The sequence below is a fragment of the Panthera uncia genome, chromosome F1 (assembly GCF_023721935.1).
Source record: "Panthera uncia isolate 11264 chromosome F1, Puncia_PCG_1.0, whole genome shotgun sequence".
In the NCBI taxonomy this organism is placed as follows: Eukaryota; Metazoa; Chordata; class Mammalia; order Carnivora; family Felidae; genus Panthera; species Panthera uncia.
This window is the reverse complement of record NC_064813.1, coordinates 52,726,749-52,742,665: the sequence shown is the minus strand read 5'-3', so window position 1 is coordinate 52,742,665 and position 15,917 is coordinate 52,726,749. Positions and strand designations below refer to the sequence as shown.

The 15,917-nt window shown below is 39.4% G+C and overlaps 1 protein-coding gene across 2 annotated transcripts in view; it reads left to right on the top strand.

Moving 5' to 3' along the window:
* The window catches only part of ESRRG (estrogen related receptor gamma), a 227,763-nt gene that overhangs the window by 117,314 nt on the left and 94,532 nt on the right, over positions 1-15,917 (top strand). The window lies entirely within an intron of this gene.

The window sequence follows — 15,917 nt, the reverse complement described above, 5'->3', positions numbered from 1 at the left end:
AACAAGCGTTTGTGATAGATTTGTTACGAAGAGGGAGCTTTCACTGGCAATTGTACGGTGCAAAAGAGAAGGCGAAAGGAAATTCAAAACTCATAGATGTTCATGTACCAGAGAATCCTCTGAGCAACACAGAAGGTATCTATGTCATTTCTTTGTGTATCTTTCAGAAGAAATGATCCCTCCTTTTCTTGTTTCTAGATTATTCTGGTTATCCTTATTTCGGAAGTGTTCTGCGGACTAGGGGAGATTGGCAAAGGTGTTCTTAGAACAAGTTGCAATCTGATTGCTTCATTAGGTTTTAATAATATGCTTGGTGGTTTCTGCCCATTTTGAATGGGCTTCAGTCAGTAAGAACCATCAGGCTTGGGAAACTGTACAAGTGTGTCTGTAGTTGGGGAGATGGGTTAAGCTAACGGTGGCAGCTCATCAGTTGTAGAGCCAAAAATAGAACACTGGCTTCTGAGTTCAGTGTCTGGGCACTAGAATATCCGGCACACTCCATGCACAAGGGCCCAGTGATGTTGTCCAGCCCCATCGTTTCTGTGAATTGGATACCGGGAGCTCCAGGGAGGATTAGGTTATGATTTGGTGAATCTATGATTCCCTAAGAAGGTCTTAGGATGTCTAAAAATATCTTCCTTTTCTCTCTTGACACTTAGAGAAAATCTGCTTCATGCTCCCCTCAGAAGGAGGACTGAAATGAATTTATAACCTGAATGCCTATATTAAATATTTGCCCTAAAAGCAATGAGACTGGGGCAACTGTGCATGTATGAAATACACATTGTTTCGGGAGAACATTTTCAGAGTCTGCAGTCATGACAAAAGTAATAAAGGAGGATAATATTTAAGTTGATAAAAGATGCAAACATGGCTTTATTGGGTTTCTAAATTCAAATTAAAAGAATAAATATTTCATCAGTGATACTAATTAAAGATTGGTCAAAGATTTGTCTGTGTCTCATATAGCAAATACCAATCAGAACTGATTAAGAGAAGTAACATTTATTGGACTGCTCAGTTATAGAAAGAAATGATTACTATGAAGTCCATTTTACTGAGTAATGGTTATTTGATTATAACTTGATTTTCAAATGACATTAGTGCTTCTTGATATCATGTCCCTCTGTTCTTTCCACGGAGTAGAATTTTGATCTGAGGGTGGAGGCGGATAATGCTTTGGGATGACTAATTATATACATTTTGTGTATTAGTAGTATTGTGTGGTTATGTGTGCTTCAGTGTTTTTCCTTAGCGCTATCCTTGCTTTTTAAAAAAGCCAATTAAAAAGTTGATTGAAAGGGCTGTGAGGTTCACGTCTTCTCATTGGATCAACATAGTCACATGTTTCTTTTCTGTTTTGTTTGAAGTATTCATGTCTTATTAGACAGAAAACTCTGATAAAAACCATTTGTGTATTCAGTAAAAATAGCAATTGAGGCAATAGCGTTAATGGTGATATTATTTCAGTATTGATGGTGATATTCAAACCATTGTCTCTGGGCTGGGTCCTCTGGTGTACAAGATGGGGCTGTTCTGTAGTAGGGCCTAGGGGCTGAAATCTCAGCGGCAAGTGTGAGTATGTACACATAGGGTTCTGGGTGCCACATCTTTCTGCCCGGTTTCATTCTTTAGAGTTTGAGGCATGTGAAGTTCCACGCAAATGCCCACTTGCTCACCTTTCTTTCTGAACCATGGTATGTGCTCTGGATTCCCTTACTTTTAGTTTATAAGTTAGGCTGATGCAAAAGTAGTTTTGCTCGTCTACCTAATAAATGTAAACAGGCGAATCAGAGGTCACCATGGTCTGGCCTGTACTGATGTCAGCCTTAGCCGTCCTTCCCCCCCCCCCCCACATGGACTCCATCCACTTTTCTCAAGGAAGGGGTCATGGAGGTGTGGGGATGTGGTCAGCATTTAGATGGAATTGTCTTTAACCCTCTCAGGAGTCTGGATGTGACCAGAACAGACTCGAGATTCCTTTTATGCTTTCCAGGTAACATGCTCTCATGAATGTAGAAATTCTTCACAGTTTCCTAAGGACAACAAAACCATTATGGATTCACTTGCTGTTACACAGGGAGAGTTCTCTGTGAACAGCCTCTCGCAAAGACGATCTACAGATCAATCTGTGGATTTATCTGAGGATAAATTACCTTTCTCTGTTAACCAGATGAAAAGTACTAGAGCATTGTGACATCTTTTCCTCTCCCTCTCCACGGTTACGCTGCACGCTTATGTGGACACATGTCTCCTTGCAGCTGGTTTTGTGAGCAAATATAGGAAACAATGAAGAGTTAATTCTCAAACTGACCTACGCGTGCTGCTCCCGCACTGTCTCTCTGTATGTATGTATGTGTTACATACCAGGTACATTAAAATTCACATTTAAATTTCAAATGAGTTAAATACACCATTGCTTTCAAATAAGTGACTGATTTTTGTTCCTCTCATGTTATATTAATATTAATATTATGGAATCCTGTACCCTTGCATTCTTTGCTGACTATCTGATAATTGGGTTGGGGGGGTGGCGTATGGAGGGTCATCTTGTTTAGCTTATCTCTGCAAGAGAAAGAGTGGCCAATAATAAGGGAAAGCGGCAATAAAATAGTAACAAAAAATTGAAAAGAAGATTTAATCTCTGGCCAATTTGAAACATATCCCAGGGAATCCATAGAGAAAAAGATAAAGTGTGACTATGAGTAAGTTAACTAAACACATTACACTGTGTGAGAGCAAATGGAGTTAGTCCATTGTACATGTTTAATTTCCTATTAGTCTCTGGCGTTTACTACCACGTCTGAGTTGGGGCATCTGTAAATTCAGTTAAATACAGTGCATTGTCTAAACATATCACAGCTCCAATCAGTCACCCCAGCTGCTGATAAGAAGCCTCTTGTATTATTGAATCTACAATGGGGAGGCTCTGCAGACACCAAGATAACAGCTAGGTATTTCACTTTTAAGTATGGAGAGGGGGGAAAAAATAATAATAAAAAAAAGGAACCTAGCCGCTGCCTTTGCTTTTACAGCTCTGACATTTATTATTGCGCCCAGATTTGCTTTCTACTAGCGACGTGATTTTGTTTTGGGATGTATTATGTCTTTCTTTGGTTTTAACTGAAACTCTGTGAATCAAAGAGCAAGGAGAGCAGGGCAGCAAAAGTACTGCAAACAAAGAAAGAAATCAGCTCTCCTGTTACTATGAAGATAGCAGCGGCTTCTTCAGGAGTATTTTTTGTTTTGTTTTAATTTAAGCTCTCTTTCACGATTTTGCTTTTCTTTCCTGGATGCATAGGGATGAAACCTAGTCTTTTGTTTGCTTTTCTCTTTCATAGTTTCGTTGAAATTTTTATTAGAGATCTTTTTTCTTTAATTTTTTCAATCTTAATTTTGAGAGAGAGAGAGAGAGACAGAGAGAGAGAGTGGGAGCTGGCGAGGAACAGAGAGAGAGGGAAACACAGTATCCGAAGCAGGCTCCAGGCTCTGAGCTGTCAGCACAGAGCTTGACGTGGGACCCAAATTCACAAACCGCGAGTTCATGACCTGAGCGGAAGTCGGATGCCCAACCGACTGAGCCACCCAAGCACCCCGTTATTACAGATCTTCTAATGATCGATCTCAGAAGGCAAATCACTTTGACTCTAACAAATTGTAGGGCAGGTCTGTGTGTGATATGGTGTGTGTCGTTCCCAAATGCTACCTACGATTTTTCTTGCCTCTTGTTATTAATTTATGTAGCCTCGTATAATTAAATTCCACCGTTGTACTATTGGTGACAGTGTAGACACACACATTTATTTTTAGAGATAATCCTGTTTTTTATTTTTAAAATTTCTTTTTCAAGGAAGGTGTTAATAGCTACTCTCATAGTCGAGAAATAGTCACATACCGTTTTCTGAAATTGTATTCAGATACTGGCTCTCATGTTGTATGAAGATCATAATGTTACCTGTTTCACACTTTGTTTTTTAATAGAATGATTGATCATCTCTTGCGAACTGCTCCATATGTCTCACATTCACATATTTGTGAAAGTACAGATCGCATTGCCTTCATTTAATTTTATGAGTTTATATTTCCTCTTTCCCAAACAGATGTTTTACTACAGCTGCTATTTGTTTAGTAAATTGGTTCACAGGCCATGGTTCTGTTTTCATATAACATTGAGGAACTGACCAAAAACACTAATGCCCCCCCCCCCCCCCCGCCAAAAAAAAAGCCATGTGACTCCTTTGTCAAGTTCTGGTTTGAGCTGTGTCTTAGTTACATTTTTTTGGCCTACTTTTTGTGCTGTGCTTCTCTTTACAATTGCAGCCTCATTGTACACACATACTCATCCGCCCCTCACATACAGGCATGCCCCCCTCCCCCTTCCATCCACCTGTCCACCTGGTCACAAGCCAAAGCAGCCCCAAGGCCACAGGGCTAGGGTTTCAATATATTCCAAAGACGTATTCATCCTGCACAAAAATACTACTGTGTATTTGGCGACAAACAATTATATAATTTGTCTTTATAAGGTTAAAAGGTCAAGAACAAACTTTTAGAACAAGGAGCAACAGATAAATATTTTAGGTGACACAGGCCATGGAAAAGAATGTAAAACGTGGGAGTTTGGGGGGTGAACACGAGGTATTAGCAACAGATTATTGGCTCATGAAAGTGACCCAATCCCTTTCTAATGCCATAGGATGCACTTTTATAGAAAGGTTACGGTTTCTTAGAGATGAAGTTGACGACCCAGTTATGAAAGCCCTCTTAAGCCTGGTGCGCTTTATCAAGCTATTGTTTCTCAGCTCTAAACCCACCCTTTTTGTGATGCGGGGGCTGGGACTCCCGGCAGGAGGAGGGAGAAGAAATTTGATCTTTATGTTGGCTTCCTGTTGACTTGTTCCTGACAGAGCCACCCCGTCTAGAGACCCTTTGCCCTGGCATCAGCAGTTGGCACAGTTTCTAGCTCTTTCTGGCACTCCAGACCAAGCCCCATAGTGCCCCTCGGAAAACCCAGCACTAGCCACTGGCTTCTGCTGCTCAGAGGTCTGAGTCTCAGCCAGCAGTGTCTCTTCATTGGGCTTCCAGATTTTCAAAGCCCTGGACCCTTCCTTTTGCTCCCACAACTTCTAGAAGCCGCAGTTGCAGTTATTGCCCCTGTTTCCTTTTTGCTCCTGTAGTTCTCCCACACCCTTTGAAGCAGTTTCTCATATTAAATTCTCCCTGTTGAGAGGCCTGGGGCGGTTTCCATTTTCCTGTCTGGTCTCTGTTAAAGGTGAAACAACAGTCTCATAATTTTATATACATTATTTCTTTTAACCTCATTTCCTCCCTGGGTGCCCAGAACGTGTAGCTAGGGTGTTACGGCATACATTTTGATAGTTTTTCTGTTTTCTTTACTGGAAGTACCAGAGCTTTATACAATCATTTGAATACCGAGATCAATGAGCCTCCGTGTTTGTTTTTTTTTTATCTTTCGTACGTCTGTTACTTAAGCTGGTTTGCTGCAGTGGATGGTCTGTTGTGGAATATTCACAGGCTCCTTAGCATTCAATAGTGTCTTTTTATGGTGAGGATTAAATAGAAATCTATCTTCATCCAGCCAGTAGTCAAACCATATAAAGTAGGTAGGTAAATAAAGTTATAGCAAATATTTGCATGCTACTTCAGTGACATTAGGGTTGATTCATGGATCGTGTCAGTCTGGTGGAGAATAGATGAATAAAATGAATTTTGAAAAACTTTGGGTAGAATGTGGGTTTTGAGTTTATATTTTAAAGTAAGCAAAAGATTTAGTGTTAAAAAGGAACAAGAGGAAAAAATAATGAAAATTAAATGATATTTAAGGACTACATAGATTTCCTTTAAAATGTCACTCAGCACATTTTAATGATTGAAATGAGGTTTGAGGTAATATAAAATGTAAAAACAAGAAAATTAATGTGATCATTGTGATCGGTAGAGAGAGCAGTTAACTTCAGTAATTCAACTAAGAAGACAATGCTTTGGGATCTTTGTTATCATATTTTGCTGTCTATGGCCACAAGAGTAAATAGTATTTCCACCTATTATTTCCTTTCTGCTGCATAGATATTGTTTACACTAAGTTATGATACAGCCGAAAAATTATTTTGTCTTATAGGCAATGTAGGCAATGAAAACAATGTTGGATTATCGATCAGGTATTAATTTAAAGACTAAATTAATTTATAGTGAGTTTACATTTATTTTCTGAATCTTGAACACGAGGAAAATCATCTTATTGTTCTGTGAAGCTGTGAAGATGTTGCTTGGCTAGGTAATTCGCTGAATCACAATTTTGAAAACGTGGTTCATCTAGATTGTATGTCAGAGACATTCTTAGGCAATTCTAGAATAATCCCTACAGAACTTCTCTCTAGTACATGGAGTCAGAGATCCACTTGGGAACATTTAGCCTGGAATAGATAATCCAGGGAGTCTTGGCCTTGAAATGGCCAAAGTGTTCCAGGTCAGAATAGGGATTATACCAACACAGTGATTCATGGAAAAATTTTATTAGCACCTGTTACAGTTGGCACTAGTTCTGATTTTCTTATCCCAGCCTTATTGTTTGAAAAGTACAAAGAAACAGATTGTATTTGGTATTGAAGAATGTTTGCTTTCACAAGCAAAAGTTTATTTTTTGCATTACATTTCGCATCAAAAGCTTGTAGTACCTGAAATGGTCACAAAGTCTCGTCAAGCTCATGACAAGATAGGGTCTGTGAGGGTGTAGCCTCCTCGGGTAAATGTAACGGGAGAGGAATTATATGTACAGCAGGGCCAGGTCCTCTCATTCTCCCCACTGATCATTACAAAATCCCTGCAGATGTCAAAGGCTCATTCAGGCCAGCGCTTTCTGTGCTAATGTGGATAAGAGCCTTAACTGTGTGTTAAACAATTACTATCTTTGAAAGCACCAGGAATTTAAGCAGGACATAGAAAGGCCAGGAGTTATTGAGACATTTTCCTATATATTTATCTTACTAGCTATGTGGCCTTAGACAAGTCATTCTACCATTTTGAACCCTCATTTATGTATTTGCTTTAGAGGCATTTTAATAAGTCTCCCCAAAGTTCACTCCAGCTGTGAGGCACCTGGATGGCTCAGTCAGTTGAGCGTCCGACTTCGGCTCAGGTCATGATCTCACAGTTGGTGAGTTCGAGCCCTGCATCGGACTCTGTGCTGTCAGCTCGGAGCCTGGAGCCTGGTTCGGATTCTGGGTCTCCCTCTCTCTCTGCCCCTCCCCCACTCATGCTCTGTCTCTCAAAAATAAATAAATGTTAAAAAAAATTGAAAAACAAAACAAAAAACTCACTTCAGTTGTAAGGGCTTTGAATGGACTTCAGTTTTTAAAGTAATATAAGGTACTCTTGAACAAGTCTATGATTTTATGAGGTGTGCTATAGAAAGCCTGGCAGATTAATACAAGTTAGGGAGCACTATAACATGATACTTTTTGTCTTGTCTTGTTTTGTTTTGTTTTGACGGAAGTTATCTCTCCCTGTGTCTTTATTTCCCCTTGTAAATTGTAGCTAATCATGTCTACCTCCTGTCTTGATTAATGAAATCTCTTCCAACCTGTGGGCAAGCAGGGTGTGGGCACAACAGTTACAAGGGATGTGGGAAACAGGCCACTGAAGAGAAAGCAACCGAGGAGAGCTTACTTGCAGCAAACGTAGAAATCCCAGACTCCCCACATCCCTGCCCTGAGTAAAGGTGCACCCCCTTGCTGCTTCGCTTTGAAGCTGTGTTTTTCTGGCAGACCCAAACGGCTCATGATTCACACTGGGTAGTACATGTTGTAAAAAATATATATTCTCAGTTGTTTGCCCGTCACACACAAGGGGTGTTCCTTACAGTGTCTGGTTGTCCGGGAGCCTCCCTCCTTCCCCATGGCCGGTGCCCTGTGTTGCCTCTGACTCTGACATTGGCTCTTGGCCGCACACAGCCCCCCACGGTGGTTCTGAGGCAGTCCCGGGGAGCCCGCTGAGGGGGGCCCCGGGGCGGCACCCCGAGCCCTGGCTGCAAGCCAGCGGTCCTTGCCGGGCTTCAACATGCAGCTGCCCCTGCGGGGTCCGGGCTGGAGCTGGGCTGAGGGGGGTGCCCTCCACTCCCGCAGCTGCAATGCTGACCCCTCTGGGGCTCTGCGCAATGCCCCTAGCAGTCTGGGCCCAGGAGAAACGCATCCCAGAGAACAACTTGGGCAGAATGCACCAGCCGCCTTTTCGCCCTCCTCATTGGAGATACTGTGTTATGTTGAACAGTCTGTGCCCGGGAGGGAAAGCTTGGGGTCCATCTGTCTACGGAGGAAACGGGATGCAGCCTGTGTGCAAAGTCTCCGTTACACTTTCTGAGACCTGTTGCAAGGCCGGTCCTTCCGAGTCCCTTACTCTTGTACATACAGAAGTTTAAAAAATTGAACCAACCGAGGAGAGGTAGTGAAAATCTAGATCCTTTATTCTAAATTTCTTTTATAAGATTTGGGATGAATGCAGAAATCCTGTGGACCTCAAAAGTGGGGTGTGGGGGTGGGAAGGATTATTTTTTCTTTGTAATTGAATTTATTTTTTTAAGATTATTTATTTATTTATTTTTAAAATTTATTTGAGAGAGACAGAGAGAGTGTGGGATTGGCCGAGAGAGAGAGAGAGAGAGAGAGAGAGAGAATACCAAGCAGGCTCTGCCCGATCAGCTCAGAGACATACCCGGGGCTCCAACTCACACATGGGAGATCACGACCTGAGCCGAAATCAAGGGTAGCCGCTTAACCCAGGCGCCCCTTTTAAAAGTAGTTTTAGATTCACAGCAAAACTGAGTGGAAAGCACAGAGTTCCCATATACCCCCGCCCCCACCCTCCCCAAGCACACACACCATCCCCTGCTTATGGACATCCTGCACCCTCGTGTGACATTTGTTACCCCTGATCCTACACTGACTCAGCATTATCCCCCGGAGTTCCTAGTGTACCTAGAGGTTCACCGTAGATGTTCTATGGGTCCTGACAAATGTATGATTAACCACGTCCACCATCATTGCATCATACCGCATAGTTTCACTGCTCTGAATATCCTCTGTGCTTTGCTTGTTCATCCCTCCCAACCCCCAAACCTTAGCCAGAAGTGAATTTTTGAAAATAAAGATCAGGAAAGAAGTTCTTCCCTAATTGGTGGCTTATTTTCCTTATGGACTGCTCCTGCCTCGTGAAAGGACATGGGAGCATGAAGCAGTATTTCATGGGTTAGGTTTTATTCACAGGGGCTATTAGTGTGTGTGTGCTTTCCTAACCCCTCTAGTGCTGAGGGGGTGTCTCCAGCCCAACCCGGTTTAATTAACAAGGAAATGCTCATATTATTTTGGTACACTGATGACAGGAAAAGCCGAAGTGGAAGTCAGTTTGGTATCCCAAGAGATTTTAGTGTTAAAAAATGCATAGGGTACCCTTTTCCTTTCTTTCTCTCTTTCTTTTTTCTTTCTTTCTTTAATTCTCCTCCATGAACTCAGATAAGCAGCAGGCCTGAGCCAGATTTCATTACTATCACGCACCCTTCATGGTCATCTTTTAATATTTGAAAGGATCATTTGTTAACTGGAAATGGTCAATTTTTTTTTCTTTGGCTTTTGAAATATAATTTTCAATTTTTAATTTGATTCATTTAGATGAAATCATTAATCAGGGTTGAAACTGAGTTAATTTTCTGGAAAATAAATGAGGTTGTTAGAGTGAACATTATTAAGTGGGCTCTTTGTGAGAAAGGGATAATAGCTGAAAATATGGAATAGTTGGAGAACTGTAGCATGTGGGTAAAAATCAAAAGGATTTTTTTCTTATTAAGTGGAATAATTCATTTTAAAAATTAGTTAGATCGGAGGATTTTCAGCATTAAGCATTATAAACACCCCATTAATTATATTAGAAATTGTAAATAGCAGAGTTTTAAGAATTTATAAGGAAAGTACAATGTGTAAAGTTCTCTTTTTTGTTGTGAGATGTTAGTACATGTAATTTTTCCAATGTGCTTTTTACTCTCTTTCTTTCAAAACGACTTATGAACCAGTCCTAGCTTTAATATATTTTATCTCTTATTTCTTTTCAGATTTTTAAAACCTTTGATTGTGGTTTTATTATAAAATAAATCAGAAAGAATTCATTGTGACCCATTATAAATATCCAAACCTACAATATGCTTAGTTCCTCAGTATTTCCTTTAACCTGATTTACAATTGTTAGCCTTAAAAATAAAATAACCAGTCACTGTATCAGCAAAAATGTATTGATTTGGGAATGGCAGAGGAATTGCAGTTCAGGACATGCAGACTGTGGTGAACCATAGGTAAGTCCAGAAAAACGAAGGAGGGGAACATTCTTTTATAAAGAAAAAGGAGGAGTTGGAAGTGGCTGTTTAAAATGAAAGTCCATTGAAGAACAAAAATTCAAGGTGGTGACGTCTTTTCATTGGTCGAGTGTGGCTGTTTGTCATTGGCCGAGCTGTTACGGGGCAAGGAGAAAATCTTTCTTCCTCCTGCTAGGGCATGTAAAGGGTAAGCTTCTTTTCCTTGGAGAAAGGAGGTCCATTTCCTCCTGCTGGAGCTGCAGAAGGCCCTGAGTGGTAGTACGTGAGAGCTCCCCCTTCAGGGCTTCCAGACTCAATTTTAAGTGAAATTTTCCTTAACACATTTTCACATTTCCCCTTTAGATCAAGATCTTTTCTTTCCTCAAAAGCATTGCCCATCAAGAGTTAGGTTTTCTGCCTTTAGTGGTTTTGTTCCTCAGTGCCAGGAAGGACCTATCCTGTTATATCCTATGTCTGAGGGAAAGTGCACAGATTGAAAACTGCTGAAGCCATATTTGAGTAACAAGGAACAGTAGGAGGGAGGACACTTGAGCAATTTTCATCTAAAGCATATATTTTGTGGGGTGCCTGGGTGGCTCAGTCAGTTGACCTTCTGACTCTTTATTTCAGCTCAGGTCATGATCTCACAGTTGTGAGATCAAGCCCCACATGGGGCTCTGTGCTTGGTGTGGAGCCTGCTTGGGATTCTCTCTCTCCCTCTCACTCTCTTTGTCCTCTGCTTGCACCAGCATGCGCTTTCTCTCTCTCTCTCTCAAAAAAAAAAAAAAAAGTCTATATCTTATCAAGATTGTAAGCATTGGAGATCATTTTGAAGTGCACAGTTAGCATCACCCTACTGAGTAGGCCATTTCTACAAAGGTTTGACAGGGAGCAGATAAAAAGAATTAAAAATAATTATGCAAAGTAGAATTAAAAGTAACATGAGAAATCCAGTCTGTTTTATGGTTCTGAACCAGGAGCAAAAACCTGAAGGTATCCAGGTATATAGGGCAAATAACCAGGGGTCATTAGCTAAAGTTTGTCGTAACCAATGGGCTCGTACCCTGTTATTGTAGAATTGAATTTCTACCTCTCCAGATGCATTTATCCATATGCAACAAGTGACATTTCCTATTGCACAAATGCCTCCTTGTTCGGCAAGTAGGTAATCAAGGGCTACATAATTGATCAGAACTACTTTGGCCAATGAGTCAAGTGATTGCTGTTGGGCTGCTACTACTTTGGCTGAGGAAACCAACTGGCTTTCCCTATGGAGGCGAACCCAGAGTCACATGTACCTCCTGGAAGTTCCTGTTTAAAGTAGCCATGGAAGTTCAGTGGTGTAGACCAATGGGAAGCTTCTGACTTATTATGTATGTTGACAGGGATGGTTAAATGTCCCAATAAGCACTGACCTCCAGTTCAGTGGCTGTCTAAACATTCATATGTCCATGAGAAATGCTGTCTACCATGGACAAACATGAAACCAGGTGGAGTACAGAGGACTTCTGCTAAGGTCTTGTTATTGATAGGTCCATTAGCTGGAATTTCCAGATTGATGTTTTCAAGCTGCGTATCAGAGGAATTGGGATGACATTCTGAAGGAGTCTTTCCCATCCTGAGGAGGTCTTTCCTTAAAAGCATTACAAAGAGGAATTAGCCCCTTTGTATTTCTGTTGAGTGCAGGGGAACAGATCATATATGGATAGGGAAAAGTATGTGTAGAGGGAAGGCAAAGGTTGTAAAATTGTCAAAGCTAGGGGTGTTCAGCTGAATTAGTATGGTTATGGTTGGAGGAAGGTTGAAGCAAAGTATGGGAACATGTGGTTCTTTTTTTTTTTTTAACGTTTATTTATTTTTGAGACAGAGAGAGACAGAGCATGAACGGGGGAGGGTCAGAGAGAGCAGGAGACACAGAATCGGAAGCAGGCTCCAGGCTCTGAGCCATCAGCCCAGAGCCCGACGCGGGGCTCGAACTCACGGACCACGAGATCGTGACCTGAGCCGAAGTCAGCCGCTTAACCGACTGAGCCACCCAGGCGCCCCTGGGAACACGTGGTTCTAATAGCCTAACCTGATAAGTAACACCCATAACGTTGTGGATATAATCAATGGTGGCATTTGAGACTAAAAAATTGGTTACAGGCAAACCAGGGGATTTCCAGCATCATGAACAGATTGGAGATTTTGGTGACAGATTCAACAGTAAGAAAGGTTTTCCCCTTTGCAGGGGATTGAGAAATTCAGATTAGAGCATGTCTTTCCAAGAGAAAGAGGGAGAAGAGAAGGTAAGAAGCAGTAGCAAGAAACAGGTACACAGGCTAGTCTGGACATCTTGGCCAAGCTGTCTCCTTCCAGTGCCACCTGTTTCGATTCCTATAAATCTTTACTTTTATTTTTGTATTTCATTTTTTAAAAGATTTTCTTTTAAAGTAACCTCTACACCCATTGTGGGCTTGAACCAATATCAAGAGTTGCATGCTGCACCAACTGACCCAGCCAGGCACCCCTAGAAATCTTTACTTTTAGGTCACCTGTTGGTGTGTGGATCCAGTTGGGTTTGCTCATTTGGTTGTTTCTAGATGTAAAGTTTGACAACACAAGGGTTGTCAACACAGTACTTGATAGGAACCTTTCCAACAGGGTTGAAGAAAACCTTCCTGGAGATATCTTTTCTAATAGATGAGATCTCTGGGCTGCAGATTATGACATCTGATGCTTTCATCTCCCAGGAGTGAATTATGGAAGATTGTCCTACCAAAGTATGATTATTCTCTATGGATTTGATTAGGCTTTTGCAAAATTGAAGTATAGCTCTTCTATCAGCTGTGAATCAAAGGAAGTAGGGGCTAGGTGCATTGGGTGTCCTACCACAAGAAGAACATATTCTCATTGATCTTATGCAAGTGCACATATTGCCATGGAAAGTAAGAATATTTAATAAGAGTTTCAGAATTCTGGAGGGATCAGGTAGGGAGAAGAAGATAAATGCTTCACCCTTTGTCCTAAAGATATACTTTATCAAATTGCTTCAAGTTAGAGAGCTTAAAGGAGAAGAGAAAAAGAGATCCTTTAAATCTGGAAAAACAGAACATTAAAGCAATCTGTTTTCTATTAGTTTTAGCAATTCTTACCCAGTTCAGTGTTCTGATCTTCAATTTATCAAAACCTGTATTTTTAGAGTACTTGTCAAAGTCTTTTTCATGACTCTTTTTGAACATGAAGCACTTAAAACAACAAATGATAAATGTTCATAAATGGTAAAAATCTTAAAAATAGCATTGGTTAGAGATCTGATCAAAGTTCATTATGATATAATTGACAAGTAAATTTGGTTATTTTTGTGATGTACATTTTAAAATTAGGACTGATAACATTATACCAGGACACAGCAGAATTTTAGAAATTTCACATAATTTTTGGAACACTTTCATTGATGTACATCTATACAAATACAAAGTAAAAATGGCTTAGTATTCTTATTTGACAAATGCTACCCACGTTATTCAGCATATCAAATAAGCCTAATGAGTGTAACATCTCTCTTCTTTAAGAAGAGAAAACAAATCATTTGAGATGTTCCAGGTACCTTCTGGAAATTTTAATAGCTGCCTTGAGTCAAAAGACTTCATTTAAAATTTTACTGGGGGAAGTTTGACAGAATGTCAAAGGTTTGGACACTTGGCTAAATAGGATCACAGAAAACTATGAAACAATACTTAATTATCTATTTAACCAAAGTGACAAAAACATTTCAAGGACATACATAGAAGATTCCATGGCTGCAAAAAGTTTGGCTCTTTTTGAGGAAAGAAGTCTCAGCTTTTCTAAGTCATCAAAGACAAATCACAGAATGTCTGTTTCTGAGGCAGATTACATTACAGGTGAAGAAGCATTTTTTTTTTTACAATTTCTTATTAAGATCAGACCCATACGCTAAGAAAATTTTGTCCTTTCAGCAGAAATAAAAACAAATTCTAATTTTGTGCCAGTGTACTTTTGATAGTTAAACTTATTTTAAAATAAAGTCATCCCAATCATAGCCAGCTTGATTACATATAAAATTAATGTCCCACGAACCTACAGCTTCCTGTGTCCATTTTAGTTTATCCCTTTTCTTTTTCTCTTTCCAAAATAACCATCTTTACTTCAGGAAAAAGTCACTTTCATTTCCCTCAACAAAATACATTTCCATTCCTCATACCATCTTTTTTTTTTTCAAACAAAAAACACATATTGTGTTTTCCTTGCTTGCTTGAACATATACAATGATTTTCTTTGACCCTTATTATTTTTAGTATTTTTATTTTATATATATTATTTAGAATTCTTAACCCTTAGAGTCCTTAATTGCCAGCAAAAAAAAAAAAAAAAACAAAAACAAAAACTAATAAGCAAGCAATTATGGACTAGGAAATTTAGAAATACATTTTATAATTTCTAAAAATGTGTTCTTTCTCATTGAACATTCTCCCAGTGTGACTGTGACATAAAACATGTTTACTAAACATGAGAAACCAAAAGTGGATAAACTTATGTTCAGAAATTAATGATTTAGTATTTTATCTTGTTTAGAAAATGATTCAGATATTCAATGAAATTCATTCATTTGGTTTTACTTAGCAAAACTCTAAAGTTGTGAGTTACCAAAAAAAAAATTTAAAGAAACTAATTTTTTAAGCACACCTACCATAGAGCATAATTATTGCACTTAAAAACTATCCCATTTCAATTCATATCTCTAAATAATTTTGTTCCAGACAATTAGGTTTAGCTTACTCACACAAACTTTATGAGAAGTTCGAGAGAGTCAGTCATCATCTCAAGTGAATGCTCTTGCTGACAAATTTTATGATAGAGATAACATGAACGTATTTGACTAATAAGCCCATGTAGAATAAGAGTGGTATGTTTGCATTCTATTCAACGTTGATAACTTTAAGACATGCCTGTATTAAACCAACAAACTTAAACTAGCTTTTATTATCATAGATTATCCCAGATCACATAAACTTGAAAACATTTGGGTTAGTTTACTTAGTTTATATAAGTGCTTATTTTTTCCTTACACCAATTAAATAGAGCTCTTTACAAATTAATTTTGGCAATACCTTCTGGAGGTAGAAATATATCATAGACATTCATAGACATGCATAAACAGACAAAGATCTTATTGGTGTAGTTAAAAAAAAAATGTTAGCCATGCTCAGGTACAAAACTCAAAAGAATAGTTGGGTCCAAATTGTGTTTCTGGAAGATGAGCTGTTATGGTCACCTGCTCAGATGGCCAAAGTAATTTGCTAAATATTTTTATTTTTATGCTGTAAGAATCCTTTTGGAGCTGTTTTTGAAGTCATTTTGTCTTTAAAGCTTCTGCATACGAATCAAAAAATGCATTCCATTGTCTCTGAGATGTTTGGGATCTTCTCTTCTAAGGTGTTTTTTAAGATAGATTTATATAGGTCAAAGCTTCCCCAGAATGGCCATTAGAGTTACAAATTATCCACAAGTTCACCCAGTTTTCCAGAATAGCACAAGACCTTGTTCTTTTTTTTTTTTTTTT